This window comes from Ovis canadensis, chromosome 20 (genome assembly GCF_042477335.2).
Source record: "Ovis canadensis isolate MfBH-ARS-UI-01 breed Bighorn chromosome 20, ARS-UI_OviCan_v2, whole genome shotgun sequence".
NCBI lineage: Eukaryota > Metazoa > Chordata > Mammalia > Artiodactyla > Bovidae > Ovis > Ovis canadensis.
This window is the reverse complement of record NC_091264.1, coordinates 18,447,078-18,459,312: the sequence shown is the minus strand read 5'-3', so window position 1 is coordinate 18,459,312 and position 12,235 is coordinate 18,447,078. Positions and strand designations below refer to the sequence as shown.

Genomic DNA, 12,235 nt, shown 5'->3' with positions numbered 1-12,235 from the left:
GCCGCATCCCGAAGCCGGAGCCCGTAGGGCGGGGCGGGCGCGGGGCGCGGGGGGCGGGCGCGGGGCGCCGCGGCGGGGGCCCGCGGATGACATCACGGCCTGGCTGCGGCGGCGCGCGCGGACATGGCTGCGGCGGCTCCGGCGGCCCCCGGCTGCGCCCCGGCCTGAGCGCCCAGCGCCCTCCCGCCGGGCCGCCGGCCGGTCCGCGCCGTCCGCGGGGCTCCGGCCGGGCGCCCCTTCGCTCCCTAGCGCCGGGGCTGCCGCCTCCCTGGCCACGCGCGGCCGGATCGCTGGGGAGTCCGGCGACAGGGGGCGCCCGGGAGCCGGGGGTAGACCGCAGGGCGCCGGCGGGAGCCTCCGGGCGGTGCTGCCCCCGCCTCCCACCTCACCGCGCCCCGACCCGCGCGGCTGGGGCTTCGGAGGATGCAGCCGGGTGAGCGATTGCTTGCGGGAGGGGGGAGTTCCTGCACGACCACGCGTGAGCCCCAGTCAGGGCCTCCCTGGGATTCGGGGTTCCCCGGAACAGGGGGCCCACTACCTCTCCGGCCCCCCTGAACTGGACACGCGCCCCAGCTCGGGTCTGCAGACGTGACCCCGACCACCCCTAACTTGGCACAGTTTGGCAGCCGAGAAGTGGGCACTTGCCATCCCCTTCTATCCATCCATTCGTTGACCCTAAAACCTCGCCTCCTTTAGTGCAGCTGGAGGGAGAAGCAATTTCAGTTTATGGAACCGGCAGATGGAGAAGCTGGAGGTTGACTTGTAAATGCTCGGAGGAGAGATTTTGTAGGGAGAGGGAGGAAATAGTGATCTGTCACACTCAAAAGGCACACACTCCTCTCCATCTTGCCCGCTCCACTTCCTTCGTCATCAGCAAAAAGGATCCTGCAGTTGGAGGTTGTCCCGGGGCCGCTGGCGCAGTGCGGACGCAGGAGGCGCGGAGAGGGCGCCGCAGCGGCCGCCGGGCACCGGGTCGGAACCAATGACAACAGCGACCTCGGCCGGCCGGTTTTGAGCCTCTGGCTGCTGCCCCCTAGCCGGGGCTGGTTTGTTCGTGCGGGGCTGGGTTTTGCTCGTTTTATTTACTTGAATAATGAAACAGCAATTAGAATGACAAGGTAACCCATTACTACATGTGTGGAGTTTCTGCTAACTACTAAGGTGAAAAATATTTAAGAGGCTGAAGAAATCGTGTAATTTTGTAAAATTCTGGAAAGCAGTTAAAGAATTGATGGCAATTCTTGTTTTGTTACTTGCTTGTAGGATATCAAAATCCGTATAGTTTTCTAACTATACGTAATCTGCTGTTCAGCTCTGCATAAAGGCTTAACTCTTGATGTTCTTAAGGCCTTTAAGCATCATCATATCTAAGCGTTATGGGACACTCAAAAAGGCATTGCCTAGCACATGTCTTAAATGCGATTCATCACCGCGGGAAACATGGGGTTGAGTTTTCTTATGAACATCTTGTTTCTTAAAACAACATGTTCTGGTTTGAAGATGGACCTTGCTTGCAGTGGCTGTATAAAGTGAGAATGGTGGATCAGAGCACCTGCAGGATGGGCTTACCAGCAAGGTCCCAGGCTCTTGGGCTGACAGGTAGCACAGTATCTGTGCAGGTAGCTCAAAGGTTTCCTGATTCTGCAGCCACTGCAGTGAGACACCACATTCCCATCCACTGTGCAGGGGTCATTGAGGAAAAGTCTGGGAGCCTGCCCTGAGGGGCACACCAGAAAAGAAAGAATTCCATATCCCTTTGCTTCGCAGAGGCACAATGGAGTAATTTAAAGCAACAACAAAACTGAATTAACCTTTTGCAAACATTGGGAGAAATATTTCACAGAAGATAGGAAGGTCATCTTTACTTTATCCTTCTTATTGAGGAGAATTTCTGAGTGAGAAGAAATGGCCTAATTCTCCTTGAAACATGCCTAAGAGCACAAACTCAGCATAGTAACCAGTTTGCCCCAAACTGTACATTTATAACAACAAAAAGCAACTAAATAGCAATTTTGGTTTTCTGAGCTATAACTTGAGCACAACTGTTATCATCCTGAGTCTTACTGCAGCCATTTGTAAGTTTCAAGTGCACACAAGAACATCATTTATCTCTTTTGGCAGGCAAATACTTTACTGCCCTGCAGTTAAGATTATAGATACTTCGTTTTAGAGCTGTTCATTTCTGTTCTTTGCATCAAAATCTCAAGGATACTAATAATAAGCTAACCAAATCCTTGAAAGAATTTAGTATTTAGGTTCTATTGTTATTTTCTGGCATCTTTGTTGCTAATTTATTATCCCCTCTCCAAATGATGGCATGTTATTAATTGCTTCTTTCTGTGTGGTTGTGCAATGCTAATGCATTGTGGAATTCAATAAATATTAAATCAGCCAATCAATCCTTTTGGAAGTTAATTTAGTAGAATTCATACCTATTCTTTCCAGTAGGTTTTTATTAATAAAGAATAATTGATATTATAGCAAAATCACAAATTTAAAGTCTGGAGGTAGCAATGGAGGAGGAAGGTCTTTCATACCTTGGAATGAAAAATCAAGGTGGAAAAGTATATATAATTTTTTAATTTTTATGATAGTGAGTTAGCACTGTCACCCAAGACAGTGAAGTTGTGAAAATTAGTGAAGAGAATTTGGTATCAGGGATGTAGATGATACATCCTGCAGCCCTTTTTCCCTTTAGATTTTCAACCAAATTGAGAACACATACAAGGATTTAAAAGGAAATTAAGAGCCTGGCTTAGACTCAGAGCCAAGATGGAGCATCTTATCCCTTTTCCCCCTATCTCTGCTGACCCGCCCAGTCACAAATGAAGTATAGTCCTTCCCAACACTAAGGCAGGAAGGAACCCTACCTGTGCTGCTTCTCACCTGAAGACCAGGGGCTCAAAAGAGCCTGACACCCTCCAGTCCACGTGGCCTGCAGCACAAGTGAGCAAGAGACAGGACCACCTGTGAGAGGGACCTTTCCTACACCAGCCCTGCCAATAGTGGTCCCAGTCCCTCCCCAGAAACCCTCATCAAGGAGTCATTCTGCTCCCAAAGATAAACGTAGGAACGGGCTTAATAAGGTGACAGAAACATCTTCTACAGTATCTCCCTAGAGGTAGGAATGGCACGAATTCCTCATGTGTGCATCAGAAAGAAACATCGAAAAGTGTCTTCACCTAAGCTGTGTGGTGACCAGTTGAGGAGAAGACAGGGATTGCAGATGACTCAGGTTTGGGGCTCAGATGAAGGAACAGTTGTGAAGGCAGAAAAGACAAACTGAGGTTCGGACCCACTGAGGAGCCGAGTTGTCAGAAAGTCATCCATGTGAAATTACCCACGGAAACCCGGCTGGGGAATCAGAAGCAGAGAAGGGTGGGAATCGCACACATCAGTTATAGTTGAAGTCACGCAGGTGGACAGAATTACAAAGGAAGAGAAAGTGTGGAAAGAACTGAAATCTGTTGAGGTTTATCCTGATGGGGCTTTTTTGTAAACCTACATTTCTGGAAATGCCTCATAGAGTAACTATGGTGTCCTTTAATCATAGAACTATGTATTAGATCTGTGGTAAAGAACTGTAAGTCAGAACTGCCAAGTAAACTATGAAAAACTTAATGATCAAATTTTTTATCATAGATATTGTTATATCCCAATGATCTGTACTGTTATAGTGTGTGATCGCTTAGGAGTGAATATGATCTGAACTTCATGCATTCACAGAGAGTGTCTAAAATTCAGAACCATGCAGATCCATCTCCTGACCCTAAACATGGTAAATTGATTGAGGAAATTGGATCCCAAAGATTACAGGTGAGGAACTTTGAAGTGTGTCCATATTCCATTGGAGAACAAAGAAGCTAGCTAACTAAAAGAATTGTGGACAGACTGACATGACAGCTGTGGACTGAGCAAAACTTCTCTTTGAAAGGGTTATCTTGAAGATACTGACTTTCGAGAACTATGGTGATTGGTAGTGCAAAGAATCAGAACACGTGAAATTCCTTAAAAATTTATTGAATGAAATAATTTTGCCTGTTACACATAATAATAATAATTTTAAAAAGAAAACCTTTACACTTTGTGCAGAAAGTGAAAAAAAAATAGATTCAGAACTTTGGAGACGTCTAACTCCTTGAGGGCTGAGAAATGAGAGCAGGAAGTGCTTCCTGTTCAGGGGCTTCTCAGGACAGGTGCACATCCGGAGTAAGGAGTCAGAGCACAGAGGACCCGTGGTGAAGAGCCCTCTGCACACCCTCCAGGGAATCAGTTCATCTCACTGGGAGAGGCTGAAACCAGACGGGAGGGGATTGGAGAGGGACTAGGATGTGGAGAAGAGGCAAGAGCAATGTCTACAATCTTTGGAGAAATTTAGCTCTAGAATGCATGGGCAGAAATGCGAGTAAAGCCCAATAATTGTGCTTTCGCCAGAATAGGATACAACTTGGGAGAAGGAGCCAATAGTGGAAGAGAAATTGTGAGTTGAAGGGAGGGGAGAAGACGACCACCTCTCCCATGTGTTTTGTGGTTCAGCCACTTGGCCTCAGGCTCCCTGAGTCTCCCAGACCTGTTGTTTCTGCTCTCAGGCTGCCTCTGACTCTACAGAGTTAAAACTGGCCCTGACTGGTTGTGGTGGCTCCCTACCCCAAGCCCTCCCCACCGGCCCTGGCTGCTAACGTTCAGATAGAAGAAGGATTTTTAGGGAAAGAGAAAGAATACCTTGGAATATCGCTGAGGCTATTTGTAAGCGTTTATTACAAACTTCGGTGGAAGTGAGTGGATGACCTGATTGGTAATCAGGCAGAGATATTCCGCTGGAATGTTACCCCGGAAAACAAAAAATTTAGGTAAGAATGAGTCTAGCAATAAGTTACTTGAAATCATACCTTCTTGATTGAATTTGTTTACTCTCAGAAATTGGTGGTGTGAAAGGAATTGGGAGAAATCTGAGAAAGGTTGTATGCTTGTTCATTCCCAAGTGGTTTTCATGACAGTCTGAGACCAGGGCCTGTGCCAACCGTATACATGCCCTTGGATTGAAAGTCCAAGGAGCCACATCATTTGGGAGCATCACTACAGCATCTAATGTAATCCAGGAGGCATTTTCCAGCCACCAGAATCAGGGGAGCCATCATATGAATGAATCACTATTCTCTTTTAAAATTTTGCATTTGAAGGTAAAAGAATTATTCTTTGCAATAAATATCAAATATTATTTGTAGCAAATATGTCCTATAAAAGATCTTTATTTTACCATAATTAAAATTTGAAAAACAAAGGCCATCATTAATAAGAGAAAGTATTTTATATGACATCATCCCAAATTGTTCTTTTATGTTTTAGAAATTTTAGAGCCGGATTCGGATTTGTTGTCCTAGAGGTGGCAAAATTCATAATCATTCTTGGGTGGGGGGAGGGGTTTGTTCTTTTTTTTGTGAATGCTACAGACTTCTCGAAAAAGTCTGCTGACTTTGAAAGTTTAAAAACATCAATATAATTGAATTCATCTCCTCTGTAATGCTTTGCAGACAGTTTTTGGAAAGTAATCATTTATTATCCAGAAGCAAATAGACTTCATTTCTATAGTTTCCACACTGAGTGTGGGATTAGTCATGCAGCAAAATACTGAGTCATTTGGCTGGAAAATTTACTCATAGTTGTATGAACTGCCAGTGGAAGATGTGAGAGCTGTTCATAAATCAAATTATAAAGCTCTCAGAGTTATAAATCACTGCCCAAACTTGTTCATTATTGTTCAGATAGTGTGGACTACTTCTACCATTTCTAAGAATCGGCAACGTATACAAAGCAAGTTTGAAAGCAGAAGTCGTTGCCTTCTAGATCCAAGATAAGAGTTGTCATGTTCATTACAAGCATTTCAACATTCTTAAGGGAAAAAAAGCGAGGTAAGCGAGTGGTTTATAGTCAAAGCCCACCTGGGCTTCCCAGGTGGCTCCACGATGAAGAATCTGCCTGCCAATGCAGGGGACTCAGGAGATTTCGAGTTCAGGCTTTGGGTTGGGAAGATCCTCTGGAGAAGGAAATGGCAACCCACTCCCGTGTTCTTGCCTGGGAAATCCCATGGACAGAGAGGCCTGGTGGGCTGCAGTCCATGGAGTCACAGAACAGTTGGACAGGACTGGGCAACTAAACAAAAAGCAAAGCAAATAGGTTACGAGATGAATAAATTCTTGATTAGCTAATGTTTATGGATTAAATTCCAGGTTGTCTTAATAAAATAACAGCAATATTTATTAACTAAAGGATCTCCATTTCTTACAACAGTTTCTGTAGGACTTTTCCATTAACTATTTTGTGGTAACAGATTTGTATACTAATGCATCAATGTGCTGGTAGCCTGAAAGGATGTCACTAAGAGAACAGAAGTAGCATGTGTACCCAGGAAAAGAGAATGAGTAACTGAGAATTAGTAAAAGATATTTCAATAACATACAGCCCCAGATGTTATTGAAATTATCCAGGTATAATGGCATCCCACAGATCTAGGAACAGAAAGAAAAAATATATCTTAACATGACTTTGTGGTTCTAAAATACTTTTTGGAGTAAAATAGGAAAACAAATAGCAAACTCACTAAATTAGGATATAGTAAAATTTATATTTCAAAGATGAAAGCCAAAATTCTAAAGTGTGTTCTTGCTGGTCTTATCTGTGCTGTAGGAGTCTTTAACCTGGGATTCACAAACAGGATTCTAGGGACCTGAAATTATATGTAAAACTGTGCATCTCTTTAGAGGGACATGATCCACAGTTTTCACCAGGTTCTTAAGGAGTTATTACCAAAAAGAGCATCCTCAGAACCATACACAGCCACACAGATATACCAAGGCTTCTGCAGCATCAAATCATTCTCTCCTCCATCAGCATCACATCACGTCAGTGACCACCCGCATCCCAGACTGGGGGAAGGGTCTGAAGCATCTTCAGACTAGGATGAACTGAGGAAGCTCTCGGCTGTAACTAAACAAGCCCAGGGATGTTTCCCCAGTGCAAGGGAACAGCTTGCCAGAGACAGTGTGCCCTGAGCTTCCTTGTCCTCCCCCAACTTTAAATGAGTTTTAAGAGGGACTAAAAGGCTCCTTCAGTAACTTTTATTGGGATGTCAGCTTCAACCCTGAGAGGCGGAAACCTGTATTAAACTATCCAGGGCCACTCCACAGACGTCTAGATGTTTGAAGGCAGAAGCCCATTCTGAGCCGGAAACACTGGTCCTGGAATTTAGTCTTCAGCTCAGAGTCTGCAAGGATCTCCATAAAATCTTAAAGCTCAACAGAGAGGCAGGCGGACTTCCCTGACAGTCCAGTGGTTAAGACTCCCTCTCCACTGTCGAGGGCTGGGGTTCCATCCCTAGTCGGGGAACTAAAATCCCACGTGCCACTTTGTGTGGCCAAAAACTAAAAATAAGAAAAATTTTTAAAAAGAGCAAGGCAAGGACTTAGTATTAGGCTCCCAGAAACTACTCCTAGACATCCTAGTGAATTTAGCAGCCACTCCCCCTGTATCCTGCTTAAGCCACAGCGGTAAAGCCTTTCAATACCCAGTGTTCCCTAGAGGTCTGGGAACTGGGGCCCTGAATCCCACCAGGATAACCCTGCCTGAGGTGTGGAATGGGCTTTCCAGGTGGCTCAGTAGGTAAAGAATCTGCCTGCCGTGCACAAGATGCAGGAGACACGGGTTTGACCCCTGGGTCAGGAAGGTCCCCTGGAGGAGGGCATGGCCACCCACTCCAGCATTCTTGCCTAAGAAATCCCGTGGAAAAAGGATTCCGTGGGGTCGCAGAGTTAGACACGCCCGAAGCAACGAGCACTCGCGCACGTGGTGTGGAAGACCGCCCTCCGTCCCCAGGAGCTCAGCGCCGTCCTCCCACTCCTCCGCCTTCCCCTCCCCATGGCGTGGCTGTGAGCCCCGCTCCCCTGCCCCTCGTCTCCCAGGACGCTAGGTCCTGTGACCTGTCCCTGGGATCACATTCCCCCACTTCACGAAGAGGCCCTTTGTTTCATTACGGGACTTCCTCACCCCGGTGGGCAAGTCCAGCGTCCAGGGCTCCTCGTCTCTGGGTCTGGTGGCTCCTTCTCCTCCAGGTTCCCTGCCGATGCCGCAGGCTGCGGAAGGCTTTGTGGTTTGACATTCACACCTTCCACGCAGGAGCGGACTTGAGACAACGCCATTTCCAGAGTGTCTCTGGTCCCGCTGTGCACTGCTCTTGCGCAGTTTCGTTTGGGGTCCATCTGCAGTGAAGCAGGAATCCACTTGGCTCACAGTTAGTGCCCCCCTCCCCGGTGGTCTGGGTCCTGGGGCCCCGAAAGCTGGCTGGCGTGATCGCTTTTCACCTCTTGCCCTCACTCACAGGGCTCAGGACTCTGTGTGCTGGGCTTCCTCATCACGGAATGGAATACTGCTTTAACAGCGTGTGAAAGAATATTAGAGCCAGAAAACTACTGATAGTAGGTGAAGGGGCACCTACTTTTTTGTTACAATTGATTAAGTAAATTATCTGAAATATGTGACTCAGCAGATTTATTATGTTCAGATCTAAACTTTTAAGACTATTAAAGTACAAAATTAATAGAGACATTGGCAATTGGTATACACTTAATTTCATTAGTATACGACATTAATATAGGGTATGTGCTTAGTCACTCAGTCGTATCCGACTCTTTGTGACCCCATGGACTGTAGCCCACCAGGGCTGTCCATGGGATTCTGCAGGCAAGAATACTGGAATGGGTTGCTGTGCCCTCCTCCAGGGGATTTTCCCAACCCAGGGATTGAACCCAGGTCTCCCGCATTGCAGGTGGATTCTTTACCAGCTGAGCCACCAGAGAATGGGGCAGATATTTCAAAGAGAAATTAGCTTGTCCTTTATGTTGTAATCAATCAGATAGATTAATATTTGAATGTTGAATCACTTCTGATTTTTATGCATAGGCATTAATTCCTGCATCAGAATGATTACATTTTATGAATTTTTAAAATTTGTCTAAAAATTATTAAAATTATAGTGATCTCATCTTGCAGTCAACTTTCAAGACGGATAGAATATTCTACATGAATCAAAAAAAAATGTGAAGTGGAAGATGGTTTACATGACTTAACAACTATCCTAATATAGAACGTTTCATTGATTCTTACTCTTCTTTAGGCGTGACTCTGCACTTGTGTTTCTGATAAATTGGGAAAAGCACATAAATATCAGAGGGTAGAGTGAAGGGACAAGTAATAACAGAGGAATAGCCAAGGAAAATAATACTCACAAAGACAGGTATTCCTTAGAAAAGATTTTGGAGGCCCTATAACCATGGGAAAACTTATCCGGAGTCCTTCTGAGTTTTGCATATACTCTCTTGCGCAGACTTTCAGATGGTCCTACACACACACACACACACACACACACACACGGCTATAGGCTTTTTTTAATTGAAGTATAGTTGATTTACAAGGTTAATTTCTGCTGCACAGCAAAGTGACTCAGTTATACACATGTATTCTTTTTCGTATTTTTTTCTATTATGGTTTATCACAGGATATTGAATATACTTCCCTGTGCTATACAGTAGGACCTTATTTATCCATCCTATATATAATAGTTTAAATATGCTAATCCCAGACTCCCAATCGTTCCATCCCCCTACCCCCTTGGCAACCACAAGTTTGTTCTCTATGTGGCTACAGGCTTTCTGTAGACATTAGACGGGACAGGTGACATTGCGGAAGCGGGTGAAGGTTGTCTTCCACTGCTCCCAGCCTCTGATTTCCACGCTGTTACTGCTCTGCTGTAAACATCTTGCTGAACACATCAGGATGAAAATGAGGTGGTCTCACTGTCTCATTACAGAAGAGTTGGAGACTGGGCCATTTAGCACCCAGGTCAGGAGCAACAGAGAGACTTCGGTGCAAAAGATGAGGCTGGTGGCTTTCTTTGTTCAAGCTACTGTAGAAAAATACCAGACAATGAGTAGCTCATAAACAACAGAAATGTTCCTCTCATAGTTCTGGAGGCCGGGGTCCTGGATCAGGTGCCAGTGTGGTAGGGTGCTGGCGAAGCCCCTCTTCCAGCTGCAGACTGCCGATTCCTCACTGTGTCCTCCCCCAGCAGAAGGCTAGGGATCCCCTGGAAGCCTTTCTAACAAGGGAACTAATCCATTCAAGAGGCCTCCCCCCTTCCCCCCTCCTCATTCCCGCCCCCACTTCATGACCTCATCACCTCCCCAAAGCTCCACCACCTGATACCATCACCAATGAGGGTGAGGATTTCAACATACGGATTTGGGGAGGCACCCATTCTGACCATAGCAGCTGGGTGTAGGGAAACTAGGAGAAACTTCCTCCAGTATATATATAGTTTAAAAAATAATATGGATGTCTCCTACCACCATGTCCCACCTTGCCAGAGGCACAGCTCAGACTGGTAGCCCATTTCACAGAGAGCATTAAACCAGCACTGGATATTTAGAAATATGTTGTCATTATTTTCCTGGCATCTTCAATTCAGTTCAGTTCAGTCGCTCAGTCGTGTCCAACTCTTTGCGACCCCATGAATTGCAGCACACCAGGCCTCCCTGTCCATCACCAACTCCCAAAGTTGACCCAAACTCATGTCCATCAAGTTGGTGATGCCATCCAGCCATCTCATCCTCTGTCGTCCCCTTCTCCTCCTGTCTGCAGTCTCTTCCAGCATCAGAGTCTTTTCCAGTGAATCAGCTTTTCACATGAGGTGGCCAAAGTATTGGAGTTTCAGCTTTAGCATCATTCCTTCCAAAGAACACCCAGGACTGATCTCCTTTAGGATGGATTGGTTGGATCTCCTTGCAGTCCAAGGGACTCTCAAGAGTCTTCTCCAACACCACAGTTCAAAAGCATCAATTCTTCAGCGCTCAGCCTTCTTCACAGTCCGACTCTCACATCCATACATGACCACTGGAAAAACCATAGCCTTGATTAGATGGACCTTAGTAGGCAAAGTAATGTCTCTGCTTTTGAATATGCTGTCTAGGTTGGTCATAACTTTCCTTCCAAGGAGCAAGCATCTTTTAATTTCATGGCTGCAATCGCCATCTGCAGTGATTTTGGAGCCCCCCAAAATAAAGTCTGACACTGTTTCCACTGTTTCCCCATCTATTTGCCATGAAGTGATGGGACCAGATTACAGGCTCTAAATTATGTCTCTCAAGTACCGTCCTAAATATTTTAGTATTAATGTGCAGTGAAGTAAGGCACGGAGAGTAAAAGGTTCAAGCAGTTGTTTTGCTCACCAGGAAAAGAAATGAAGATGAAGGAAAAGGAAGCATGCGACACAGCGAAACTTTTCAGTGTGATAACTGAGCCCCTAGGCCAGGGTTCAGCAAACTGCTGCCCCTCTGCCTGCCTTTTGTGTCTGTACCGCCTGTGAACTAAAAGCAATTTTTTACAGTTTCAAGTCATGAAAAAATAATGTGAGAATATAGTATCATGATATGTGAGAACTGTATAAAATTGAAGTTTCGGTGTCCGTAAACTTTTATTGGAGCACGTCCACACTGTTTTGTGTACAGATTGCCCGTGTGCTTTCGTGCTGCAAGGCACAGCTGAGTAGTTGACAGAGGCCACACAGGGCAGCCCGCTCGGTACAGTGCTGTTGAGATGACTGGACAGTGTTTTAATGTCATGCACATTGTCATACCACTGTATGACACTGCGTTTTATTTTCTTACTATCTGTGCATGCCAGTTACGCCAACGCTAGAAGGAAAGAGAACTCTGGACTCACGGCTTCTGAAGCAGAGTGGCATGTGGGTTATTTTGTTACCAAATTAGATGGCAAAGCATTGTGTGTATTATACACGACACTTTAGCTGTGCTATAAAAAAAAAAAAACATTACCAAACTCAGCACTCATCACAGTATTTCCAGCTCACCAGAAAGCAAGTCACAACAATTAGAAAATGTATTTATTTTTACTTTGGGCCATGCCCTGCAGCTTGTGGGATCTTAGTTTCCTGACCAGGGATTGAACCCAGGACCTTGGCGATAAGAGCCTGAAGTCCTAACCACTGGATTGCCAGGGAATTCTCCTTGAAAATTTAAAGTGAAATATCACAGCAGAATTTTTTCACAAAAATGAGGAATGAAAAGGAGTCTGTGACTAGAGTAAGTTTCTGGGTGGTTAGTTTGTTAGCAAGGAAAGCCCTTAGTGACAGTTAATGAAGTCATCCCTTTTTGCAGTAGCTAAAGGC

General features: G+C 45.5%; 1 protein-coding gene and 1 non-coding gene across 2 annotated transcripts in view; both read left to right on the top strand.

Moving 5' to 3' along the window:
* The first annotated feature begins 88 nt into the window (after nucleotides 1–88).
* Nucleotides 89–12,235, top strand: part of BEND6 (BEN domain containing 6) — a 62,948-nt gene continuing 50,801 nt past the window's right edge. The window contains exon 1 of the mRNA XM_069562742.1: nucleotides 89–433. The gene's annotated coding sequence lies outside the window, so the exon portion shown is untranslated. The remainder of the gene's footprint in view (nucleotides 434–12,235) is intronic.
* Nucleotides 3,467–3,594, top strand: LOC138426091 (small nucleolar RNA SNORA18). Its single transcript, XR_011251517.1, has one exon. It is a non-coding gene; the product is annotated as a small nucleolar RNA SNORA18 (small nucleolar RNA).